Raw genomic sequence first — 13,914 nt, 5'->3', positions numbered from 1 at the left:
TTCGTCTTCTTCTTTAATACTTTTTTTTCTGCTAATTTTTTCTTCTGTAATTGTGCTTCTTTATACTTCATTTGTCGCTCTTTTTTTTTCTCTTTTTGTAATTTATCCTCTTCTTTTTTTATATAGTATTCTTGCCACGGAAATTGCAACACTCGGAACTTTTTCTTTAGAATTTTTTCTTTTTTGTCCTTTACAGATTTTGTCAAAAAAATATATCTTTGAATGATGATGGAATCACCAGTTTGTAAAGTTCCTTTCTCATAATTTTTGTCTAAAATTTGTGTACGAATATTTAATAAAATAATATGTATTGACTATAAGAATACATTGGCTGCGTTAAGTTAAAAAAAAATAGCTTTGCAACTGCTGTAAAATTCCTTAATATGATTGATTTTGCCTCTAGTTTCTTACTGAAGCTAAATAAATAAATTTATCATGTATGAAAAAATTTTACAATAGATACAAAATTATTTTTTCTGCTGAACAGTTATTGTTATACTACGAAATAAAATTTTTTAATTGAGAGTACTTTTAATTGCAGATTCACACTCATAATTTTTAAGATGATTTATATGGCCATTGTAATTATTATTACAATAATTAATCACAATTTAATTATCTAAGAAAATAATTCAATTATTTGTAAAGATAATTTAAATGTTATGAGTAATATTTCTTACAAAAAATTTACTCATAGAAATATTAACATCTGTAATATTATTAGTTTCTGTCATGTCCTGTGATCCAATGTTCAACAACGTATTGTCAATATTATCATTACTTTCTTGACAAATTTTCGTTACTTTTATTTATTATTTAATTTTCGTTATATTTATAGCTGATGAATCTTGTGAAAAATGTATATATATATATATATATATATCAAGAAGAAAAGAATCATTATGCATATCATTTTGTTGTATAGGAATCAAGATACTTTTATTACTTATTTAAAAAATTGCTTCTTCATTTGAAGACTTCTGAATATCATTATATTCTCCTACACAAAATAATTTTAATTATTAAAAATAATAATTTATGAAGAATAATAAACTTATTGAAAAACTAGATTTAGAATGTAAAGAAATATAGAAAATAAATATAATTAGACTGTCAAATATTTTCGTTGAAAGAAAAATTTATAAAATTTACTCTATCACAAAGTTTCTTGATTTTTAATCATATATTAAATAATCCATGATTTTTTATGTCACTAACAAAGATATTATTAAAAGCATTTCGAAAATCTTGTATTTTTTCTTCGCTTAATTAATTTTCAAGCATCTTGAGAAATTTTTTATGTTCATTTTCTCTCTGTTTTTGATTATCACAAGAATCAGCTATAATTGATTTAGTTTTTTCTTTCATACAATTTAAATTCATTTGTTCATTTTTATTTAAAATATTATAATTAATAGCATCCGGATAAAAAGGTAGAAATCCATAAGTTTTAAATCCGTTTTTTATCATTTCAGATAAATTTATTTTTTCAATCAATTTTTCAAGATGTTGTGCAAAATCTTCTTTTCTTGAACGTTGTGGAGCATTGTCAATTCTCCATTGATCATTTAGAGATTTCCAAGATGGTTTCAGTGGATGAAACACTGTCAATGTCCAATATGTTGCAATATGTGTGTTGCATTTGGAAACAATGCGCGTAATTCTATTTTGTTTTCAAGACAAAAATTAATCAATGATAGTGTAACATGTGATGAATGGTCATCTACATAAAGTAATATTGGAAATTGAATGACATTTTTTACGAGTCAAAGATGGAAAACATTCTGTGTACTCATAGAAAGATTCACCAGTCATCCATCCTTTTTCAGTTGTTCTGACACTCCAATCTTGAGGAATTTTACTGAGAATAGTATTAGGTAGTCTCTAATATCAGAATAAAATCATCGGAGGTGCCACAATTCCGGCCGCACTCACTAAACAAAATCATTAGACGCTCTTTTTCATCGCCATAAAATTTAATTACTTTATATACAGATTTGGAACCCTTTTTGACTAAAATATGATCTGCTTTTGGGCACAAAACGAAAGCACTTTCATCAAGATTAAATACTCGCGAAGGATCAATATCAAGAAGATCTTTTTGTTCCAAGAAAGTTTTGATGTCGTTAAACCATTCACGTAATTTTTCCTTTGTTGCTTCGGCACGATTCTTTGATAGAGTCTGAACTATTCTTGCGATAAGTTCTGAATGTCTTCGACAAAATTCATTTTACTAACTGCGCCCTGGTCTGTTGTTTTTGAAAGGATTTTTTTTTATTCAATTTAAGTATATATTTCTGTACAGACCTACAACAAAAGTTGATTTTTATTCATTGGAAATCCTCATGACAACACAAAAGAAAATCCATTGTATTATAAAATTTTCTTCTTTTTCATAAATAAGATTAAATAAAATAGAAGGTGGTCCACGTCTAGCATTCATAGGATATTTATTATTGAGCTTTGAATGTAAAGTACTTTGTGGAATATTAAATTAATGCGATGTCAATGCTCTTTCACTTTTATTACTTGGACTTTTTATTACTTGGATCCACATCATTCTGTATATCTTCTTAATATTTTTTCTTTCGGCATTTTGAAATCAATTCTATAAAAAGCACAATAATTTTTACAAAATTATATTTTGTTGAAACGACTATTCACAAAAAAAATACATACTATGTGTACAAGTTAGAAACACAGTTGTCTATAAATATAAAGAAATAATAAGTTTCCCATAAAAAATATTCTTTTTAACAAATAAATTTAGAAAAACTATTGTAAAATAATAATTTAATAAATGTAAACATAATAATACTTACGATTTTTCAATTCAATAACTCTGTTTATGTACGTGTACAGCAATATGCTCATCAAATCGAAGTGCATCAATAACAGAACGCGCGTTCAGTTATTGGATTTATAGCAATTGTATGTACCTATTTATGAACATTAATATTTAATAAAACACGAATTTATTTTGCAATTTCTTTTAATAGATCTTATTTATTAGATATTTCCGATGTTTGAAATATAATTTATATTTTAGTTATACAAAAATTTAGCGTAAATTCGCTTACGATTTTTATCACATTTTTAATCAAAATGATTAGGACATCCAAGAACATTTCATGTTTCTAGGAAACAAAACTATTTTTGAAAAATCAAAATAATATTTCACGTACAAAATGTTCTTTCCATCAACATTCAGATACTATAATTTAATTAACATATAAGTACTTTTTAAAATCTGAATTGAGAAAAGCTTAATATTAATAAACATTTATGTTTTTATTCAGAAATCGGTCTTGTTCAGAAATTAGTACGTTTACCTTACTTACCATGCATACTATTTTTTCTGTTATACGTCATCTTATTCTTCTAGCACGCGAAATATATTTTATTTTATTTTGTATAATTATTCGCACTTCGGAATAATAACAGCGCGATTTATCGAGCGCGATAATGCGCGCGTAACGCGATACCGCAGAGGTGGAAAGAAGAAAGGAACGATTAATTGCAAACTCTGAGATATACAATTTACATACGCATTTATTTTTCATGCAATGCATTATGTACAATATTATCTAAAGTGTACACAATCAATTCGCATTCGATAGTTGAATTTTTATTAGAAATTTTACGTAAAATGTTTGTCGCATCGCATTTGTTAGTAATACAGTTATGTCGTATATAACTTACAAAATATTTAAATCTTTCGTTTACACACATTATTTGTATATTGACACAAATTGAAATATATATGCTCGACACATTATCGATTTCAAGCATAAAAAGTATAATCGACGGTTTTATATATAAACACTTGTCACATAATGATAATTTTATATTGTCCATATCATGTATTTTTATGAGTTGAATTACAAGATTCAGAAGAATCATTAGTGACGACGACGACGACGACGACGACAAGTGATCAGTGAACTGCATCAATCTTTCAATATCAGTTCGTTTTTCAACAAATTTGTAAATTTCAATACGATCTTGTGAGCGTAAAATAAGAAATTTTTTTCAAGGACATTTAACATGTTTCGCAATGACAATGATTAATGTACAATAATATGACACAAATGCGACGTTGCCATATAATAATATATATAATGTGATATAATTGAGATGCACGTTATCAAATAGCGCATAATGATATAAAAATAACAAGATTTAGTCAAATATAGTCATTAATCAATTCGATAGCGCAAGTGAATATGGAGTATTTGATTGAGCAAGCTACCCTACTTAGTACTATAGACGAATGCAACGCGTGGGATCGCAATGTTGCGATGAGTTTATCGAATCCTTGAAGGAGCAAGCCGTATAAACGCCCGTGATTATCGATTGGTAATAGACAATCACTGATCACATGTATCGCGCGGCTTGAGAGTCTAAAGAAATCTGTGCGCGGAAGATTCATACATTAGACGCCGGGTACAGATTCCGTTGGTGCGTCATCGAAACGACGTTCGAAAATCATATTCTGACGCGGTGATAAACTCTAAAGATATCGAGCCTCGCCGATTCTTTGAAGACGCGAGTGAAATTATATTCGAGCATGTGTATAGTGTAATGCGACGATATGACTCTATAAAAATAAACACTGTTTTTAATGGCGAATTTGTGACGGGCGATAAACGCGCGAATAAGAGTATCGCCACCCTTTGAAGTCTTTCAATGCACCGATTTGCGCAAGTGGTACGTGTCGCGCGTCGTCGAGCCTACCCTAGCATCACTGGAAGAGTTTCAGGAACGTGATAGTGAATGGGTATTGTCGCCTATACTGAATTTAACGATGAATGCGAACAAGCACAATCCTCTGCATGCTGGATGTCATATCAAACTCTCGCGAGAAATTACGTTTAAGAGAGTGGTAATCAACGTGCAAACCGCGGACAATGCGTGTTTCGCATGGTCTGTTGTTGCCATTCTACATCCGGCTCAAAAAAAGATAGAACGGGAATCCTCATTAATCCACATTATATGTCGGTTCTAAATCTCGCGGGCATCGAATGACGTTGAATCAAATTAAGAAATTCGAAACTTTGAATGACATTTCCATCAACGTCTATACCAATTGAAAGGATTGTGCCGATATGAACCGACCGAAAGAGGAGCATGTGAACTTCTTATACGTAGAAGATGACAACGCAGGACATTTTGCATTGATTAAAGATCTGTCCCGACTAGCTCACAACTTAACAGAAAAAAGAACAGGACATTTTTCTGCGATAGGTACATGAAAATTCTTTCAGGAAATAATAATAATAATAATAATAATAATAATAATAATAATAATAATAATAATAACAACAATAATAATAATAATAATATTAATAATAAATGTGCGGTTGCACTACTTCAGCTCGAGCGCAAAATTGGAGATCTACAGTGAAGACTGAAAAATTAAACGATTGCGCAATAACGCTGTTGAGCGAGAGCGACAAATGGCTAAGTTTCACTGCAGGAAGGATCACGTCCCGTTCGTTGTGTACGTCGACCTGGAGTACGCTTTGGAAAAAACGGATCCTGAATCGGTTACGTACACGTATCATCATCATAACGTGTTTAGCATCGGATATTACGTGCACTGCTCGTACGACTGGTACGACAACTCACTGTCGGGTTATCGTTTTCGCCGTGATAAGGACTGTATAGCGTGATTTGCGAAAGAACTCAGAAATTTGGCGCACAGTATACAGTCTATAATTTCAGTTAACGTACCCATGGCAGATTTCACGCGAGACGATTTGCAAAAATTTAACAGCGCCACGCACTGCCATGTGTGCGAGAAACCGTTCACGCCTGATGATACGCGGATGCATAATCATTGTCATTTAACTGGACGATACAGAAGCCCCGCACATTCAAACTGCAATATAAATTATAAGGATTCGCGTTGCATACCCGTAGTGTTTCATAATTTATCTGGCTACGACGCTCATTTCATCATCAGAGAAATTGCCATCGCGTATGAAGGATGCATTGATCTGCTTCCAATAACAAAGGAAAAAAAAATTTCATTCACCAAACATGTTGATAGTATTGTAATAAAAACGAAAAAAATTGTGTAAAATTACAGTTTATAGATTCATATAGATTTCTCGTCTTAAGTTTGGATAAATTGGCATCTTTTTTCAGTAAGGATAAACTGTGGATACTGCAACGCGAATTTTCCAATTTATCCGAAGAAAATTTTATTGCGCGTGATATATTTTTCGGCTGAGATATAAACTTTTAGACCGGGGCATTGTATTTTTGCCTGTTGATATAACACATTGATTTAAATAGAACATAAGACTGATAAAAATGCTGAAGTTTATTCATGAGATCGTTCGATCGCGTGATATACTTTTCGGTTAATTTTTCAGTAAATTTTGACCGAGGCATTGTTCTTTTTCGTGGAATAGTATCATGTTTCACGAACATTTTTACTATAAAATCTCACACAACCTCCGTGGTTAATTAATCTGCTTGTCAAGTTTTCTTGTCGAGTTTGTCAATCAGTGCAAGAATTAACCATAAAGATTATCAACATCAGCACTTTGATGGAATGTGCCGCATACATGCAGATCGGTCTACTGCTGGAAAAAGCGACTAATTTAAGTGAGGATACGCTAAACGTTCAGACAGCGGGCGGAACCATCGAAACAACCAGACAGATTGAAAATCAGCTTGGATATCAGCGATGATAATGAGATGATGAAAAGAATGTGAGTATTACAGTATAATATTTAATTTAATTTAATTTAATTTAATTTAATTTAATTTAGTTTATTGCAAAGCTATATAAAAAAGATTACATGTACAGAGTAATAGACATAAAGTATGATACAATAGATTAACATAAACATAAGTAAATAGACAATAATAGTTTGCATGGTTAAGCGTCAGCAGAATTGCTGTTACAAAGCCTACTAGTAATAAAATTAAAATAAGACAACAATACAATAAGAGATAAACTAATAGCTGAAATCACACACACACACACACACACACACACACACACACACACACTCACGCACATACACCCGCAAATACACCAATTACATCAGTCTTGTTTAAATGTTATGAGTGACGCAATGAAACGCGAGGCAACAGAATGAAAAAAGAATAGAGAGGAAGAGATTTTTATTGAATCAGGAAGGAAATTAAAATATTTGACAGAGGTGTAAGAGAAAGCGGCACGGAACTTAATAGACCGATATATGGGGAAGGATAAGTAATCTTGGTATCTGGTGACAAGAGGATTAAAAGAGGAATGTTGCTCAGAGTTCAACTGAAGGAGACGTCGCAGATATAAAAGAATATTGGAGAGAAAATACAGGACAACACAGGTGGAGAATAAAACATTGCCAAATCTTAAGCCAGCTAGATCTTTGGTAATACGGAGATACATGGTCGTACTTACGAACACAATAGGAGAAGTGGAGACAAGAATTTTGGATACGTTGTACACGATTTAGCAGATGTTAGTTAAGAGCAGGAACGTAGACGACATCAGCATGATCAAATAGAGAAATAACAAGTAATTGAGAAGTGAGGAATTTTTAAGAACAGGAAAGGATGTGCCGAAGAGGATAAAGAAGACGTAAACGAGCATAAGCAGCCTGACACTTGACGGACACATGTGATTCGAATGATCATGAAGAGTCAACATGTACACCAATAATCTTAATAGAGGAGGAGCGAGGAATTGAGAGATATGTCGAAGGACTGAATATGGGATAAATAACAACATTGAAGAACAAGGACAATTTAGAAAGATTTAAATGCAGGACATTACTAGTGGACCATTCGGCGATAGATTTTAAGTCTTTATTCACAGCAGAACAAGTTGCTGAAACATCAATTGGATGAAAGGATTTGAGAAGAATTACGTCGTGTGCATACATGAAGAGTTCGGAGGACAGAAAAACATTAGACAAATCGGACACAAAAATATTAAAAAGTAAAGGTCTGAGAATGAAACTTTGGGGAACGCCAAAGAAAATGGCACGAGTAGAAGAAAAAAGAAGAAAAGGATTATATACGAGGATGCTGTATGCGGTTTTTAAGAAACAAGTAGATTAGCGAGAGAGCAGGATGAAAGACCGCATAACTTCAGTTTGACTAAAAGATCATGATTAACGATATCATAAGCCTTTGTGAAGTCCAGCGCAACGATAGAAGTAAGGCAACAATTGTCGAAATTACGAAGCTTGACATCAGAGATGTGAAGCAATTTCATCGTAAGATTGATTGTGAGATCGATGAAAACCAGACTGACAGGAGGGAAGGATATTAAAATTTGAGACAAAGGCATTAAGCTGTGAAAAGCAGATATACTCAAGCAACTTTGAGAGGAAAGAGGGGAGAGAGATAGGGCGAAAAGATAAAGGAGAAGAGGAGTTATTAGTTTTAGGAATAGGAAGAATTGAGTGTTTTCAGGAGAAGGGAAGGTATTGTGAGAGAGGGAAAAGTTTAGAGAAGGGGATCAAGACATTAAGGAAGGCACAGTAGGAGCATATAATCGGAGAGATCAAGCGGCCCAACGGAAGTCAGGCGAATGCGCTTAAAAATATTGGAGAGACTACTGTGAGTGATTGGAGCAAAATTGAAGAAACGTGAGGAGAGGAGGAAAGCAGGTGAATAAAAGAGTTAGAGCAATAAGATGAAGAAGGTAGAGTATCAAGAAAATGATTATTCAGGAGAGAAGAGTTTCTGAGGTGCAGGAGTACAGAAGCAGAGGAGGATTGTGCACCGCTAAGTACATGGAGATTTCTTCAGAATTGGCACGAGGAATCAGTTGTAAGGGAGGTAGAGAGGAAGGACTTTTTCTCACGACGATATATGACGTCTTCCTACAAGTGTTTTAAAAATGTTATCAAATTATTGTATAAATATACTGTTCCATCAAATCCTAACAGTTGAATATTATTTTTCGCCTAGATTAATAAGACGCAATGTTTTGCAATACATTATTTATGTTAACATTGAACACTGCAATTAACTACTATACGATTAACATATAATGCAGTTATAAAAAATAAATACTTATTAGCCAATTAGTATTATTAGCAACTAGTAGTACTTATTCGAAATCAAGCGAAACTGAATTCATTCCAACGATTTGTCCCTTTTTATACTTATGTGTCAATAACATATGCAGACAAAAATTATTGTTTTATGTGTGTCAGCAAATCTACACATTTTTTACATCGTCTTATCAATATATTATTGATGTCAACATTAAATGCAATTAGCTGCTCTACGATGAAAATGGAATGAATAAAATTTTATTAAAGTATTAATTTCTTTATTAATGCTTTGTTCTTAATTGTTCAAAATATTTTGTATATTCTTTTATAAACGTACCTTCAAAAGTATTTGACTGATTTTAGCAGGTTGACAAAGTTACTGTTGTTGTTGGTATTGTTATTATTATTATTGTTATTATTATTATTATTATTTACAAAACTTATTTCAATAATCACTACTGCACTGTGATAAACTGTGTTGCCTTTATCTCTGTCTCGTGTAACTAATGCGGTATGAGACGAATACGTAAGGTACGGAGCGCATATATAGAGACGTTTTGAAGCGGATCTGCAGGGAGTCACTTAGGGCCATCTCCTCCGGACGCAAGTGGTGGGGAGCGGGATGAGAGGGAGCGGACATGGGAGAAACTGACTTGAGAACATAGAGAAGGGAGGTATAACGAAACAAAAATAACCTATTACTAGGATTTACATATAAAATTTTTTTCGCTTCTTGATTGAACGTAATTATTATCGTTTCATTTTATATATTCATTCAGTAATTTACTTTTACTTTTTATTTTGAAAAGAAGAAAAATTGGTATATAGTACTAATCTAATGTTCTATTTTAAACAGTAAGAACAATTCCGAGACGTTATTCCGCGTGGACATGTGTTACTATAACTGAGCATGTTAATTTCAAATTATATTTTTCTTTTCTAGACTTAGCTCCACTGACGTCATCACGAGACTGAATCGTTTTCATATGTTGCTTGAGAGGATGGCGATATTGGCGAGATTAAAAATGGATTGAAAAGGTGGAGGGACGATGAGGATGATGATATAATAATAATGATGACGTCACTTTTGTGATGGAGCAGCGGCGAATTCGACATTCATAAAAAATATGCGATAAAATATACAAGGTGTTTCTTAAGATGAGTCGGGCCACATTGGGGGCGGAGAATGGATTAAAGGGAACAAAAAATTCTTATACCATTTTAAGATACTTACTGTAGTTTTCGAATTAGAAAACGTCTAAGCCAATATGCGGTTAAGCCATGCCGCGCGAATTCATAGAACGACCTACACTCGAGTGGCGGCGGCAGTGGCGCGCAGGGAGGCGGATAGATCGCTTCGTCGTCTGGCACAGCCTAGTAAGGTATGTGCCGCATCGCGCCTATACTATCCAAAAATGTTATTTTAACTGAAGTTTTCCTTATACATTTCTTATCATTATAAATCATGTTTAGCATGATTAAATACGTTTTAACACAATTATAGGTATGTTAAACAATGTAATTAATTAGAGCACTACGTAAAGCGTATGCTGATCGTCGCGATAATTTTCCGCTTGCTTTATTATACGATGTTTCTATTTAATTACGCTTCGAGATATCCGACTTCATCGGAGCTATCACGTTGTTTTATGCTATATTTTGCCGGAGTATATATTCGAGATATACTTCTTAGTTAGGATAGGTACAAGTTCGACCATGCAATCTCCTCGTGGTGTACCTTGGATCATGCTAATGCCGGCGGCACAATTGACTTTTAAAATGTAATAAACATTGAAAAAATTTGTACTGCTAAATGTATTATTGAAACTTAATTATTATTAAAATGTACTGTTAAATGTATTATATATATATTATATATATAAATGTATTAATAAATGTATTATTAATTAAAATGTATAATATTATTAAAACTAACATGAAAATTAATAATTTTGATCAATTTTTTTATCGTATTTTTTATCGTAAAGGATAAAAAAAGAGTTAGCGCTTAATATGTACCTCACCTCAAACATTTTATTTTATTTTTAATCACTGTTTCAAAATAGATCAGTTTGTCAGCATTTGAGAATTATGCATTCGCTTAATCCGTAAGCTATTCTTTAAGTTTAATATTTATCATACGCAATTGTGCGATATTTAGAATTAGAACGGCTCGCAAAACGATTTATTATTACTCATATGTATCTATATTTTCAAATGGTGCGACGACATCAGAGACAATTCTTTGAATCATTTATTACGTAAGTTATGAAAGTAATTATTATTATTATTATTTATTACTTAAGACTGTATTAAGATGTCATAAATTAATTTATAATAAAGCCATATTTAAATCTTCAAATATTATTGTTGAATAATAGCCGAAGTAAGGAACACGCGAGTAAGGAATGCGCGCCGGCCCTGAGCGTCATGTAGACAAGAACGCTTATTCGTTAACGTCAATCTACTCTACCGCAAAAACTACATGTCGGATGTAATTTTGTTAAAGAAAAAAGTTGTTTATTTTAGCATAAAGTATCACGTCTTGTACTCCGGGTGCGGGAATTTTGAATTACCCTGTATATATGTGTGTATATACCCAAACAAATTTCCTTCTTCGTTTTCACAAACTTAAAAAGAACAATATAATGTAGTATCATCTAACACAGCCTTATTTTCATTTGCATATGTCACATGGATGTATTGCTGTACACTTTTTAATTAAATAACCGCATACATATTTTAATGCATTTTCTTCTGGCAAAGTTATTGAACGGTAATCATGATTCGGAATATTTAAAATTTCATGCGCCGATGATAGAACAAATTCCGAAGTTGACTTTTTGATATTAGACGTTCTATTATAATAAGATTTAATATATCATCATTATCAAGAGCACAATTTTAAGTTTTCAAATGTTCTAATTTCTACATTTTTATTAAATAGTTTTTTAAGGGGATGCTGGAGCGAAGGCCGAAGTTGATCAAGGTCGATATTACAGGTTTTCATTTCCAATGTATAAGCTGCTTACGCCCTCTGAAGTTAATATGATCATGCAGGAAATTCGATCGATTAATTATCGATATTTTTATTCCGTTTCCTACATTACCATCTTAACAGGGACGTGTATTAGGGTCGGTCCCACAATGTAAGATTTATTTTGGAAAATTTTCCAATTTTAGAATTGAAAAAAAAATAAACATAATTGAAGTTAATCTTATATTTGTAGAATCGGACCTTAGAAATTTAGTTGCATTATATACATATTTAGTTGTATTATATACACATGCAATGTAGGCCGTGTTCTAATATATATCACCAGTACGAAAAGTCTGTAATATACATAAAATACAGATTTTTAATTAATAGATATATCGATACGAAACCGTAATAGCACTTTTTTCTTCATCCAATGCCATTTTAGGTTACGATAATATATTATCATAAATGAATATCATTTTATATATATATATATATATATATATATATATATATATATTCATGCAGATATTCTCTACGTCCATTTTTATGCAATATTAAAATTTTATATTATAATGTGTATAATGATATATAAAATGTAATTCTAACGTTGTATATAAAAAGACATTCATGAATACGAATTATAATTACATTTTATGTGTATTATAATATATGTGTATATACACAATAACACAAAAATATTATACTATTATTGACATATTAGTGAAGACATAAACATGTTAGTGAATTAATGATATATGCAATATTAAAATTATATTTTGGGTACATTATTGTGTATATGTACATTATAATACATATAAAATATAATTATAATTTATATTCACTAATAATGTTTTGTTATATATTACAATAATGTTAGAATTATCATAGTATAATGTACATACAATTTTCTATATTAGATATATAGTCGACATATTAGTAATGTATAAGTACTATAAGTATCTATCTCTTTTTATTAGACAGAGTAAAAAGAGTTACATTATGTATGTGCAATGTCGTATTTATTTATATATATATATATATATATATATATATATATATATATATATGAAACACGTGTCCATATATTGACAATAATATATGTTACATCTTGACTCAACCCTACATGATATTGATCATAGGAAAAAGTGATACTACAACTGTATTTCGATATTCACTACGAGTACTGAAAATATGTAACTATAGATTTTCAGTGTACATTGACACATGGGCCTATATAATAGCATTTTTCCTGTCGTACAATGTCATTTTAGGTCAGGATGTGATATGTATTAGCTATACATAGATATTACACATATAATATACATAGCTATACCATTTTTTGCTATGTTTAATAAAAATATGTAGAAGTTAATCATGTTAAAATATTAGTGATGTACTTAAATATAATACACACATAGGCAATATTGTACAATATTGCATATATGTACTATAATGTGTGAATATACATACGTTGCAGATAGAAGTTATCAATGCTAAGCTGTTTATGCATTCTCTGTGTTTAAATGTGCAATATTAAAATTGTATACATATATAAAATATATATATATATATATAATGCGTGTATATATATATATATATATATATATATATATATATATATATACACACATAAAATGAGGATTTATCAGAGGATTCGTAATTTGATTATTTTTTTTAAGATATGTTACGTCTGATCATCTGTGTTTGACTATCGTTAGCTTTGATTTATGTTCGTTATATATTCTGATATTGAAAATATAAAAGTATATATCACTAATATTTGATCATAAAAAAATATATCTCTTTTTATTAAACGTAGAAAAAAGAGGACATCAGTACACCTTTTTGTTATACGTAACAAAAAGAGATGAAGTAGCTACACACGTATGTGAATATGAA

At 31.0% G+C, this 13,914-nt stretch overlaps 1 protein-coding gene and 1 pseudogene across 3 annotated transcripts in view; one reads left to right on the top strand and one right to left on the bottom strand.

Moving 5' to 3' along the window:
• LOC105143250 (odorant receptor 13a-like) overlaps window positions 1-13,914 on the top strand; it is a 43,990-nt gene that overhangs the window by 6,409 nt on the left and 23,667 nt on the right. The window lies entirely within an intron of this gene.
• LOC147908380 (uncharacterized) lies at window positions 255-2,218 on the bottom strand (annotated as a pseudogene).

This window comes from Acromyrmex echinatior, chromosome 10, assembly GCF_024713525.1.
Source record: "Acromyrmex echinatior isolate Ae372 chromosome 10, ASM2471352v2, whole genome shotgun sequence".
Classification (NCBI taxonomy): Eukaryota; Metazoa; Arthropoda; class Insecta; order Hymenoptera; family Formicidae; genus Acromyrmex; species Acromyrmex echinatior.
The sequence above is the reverse complement of the archived record's forward strand: the minus strand, read 5'-3'. Positions and strand labels throughout refer to the sequence as shown.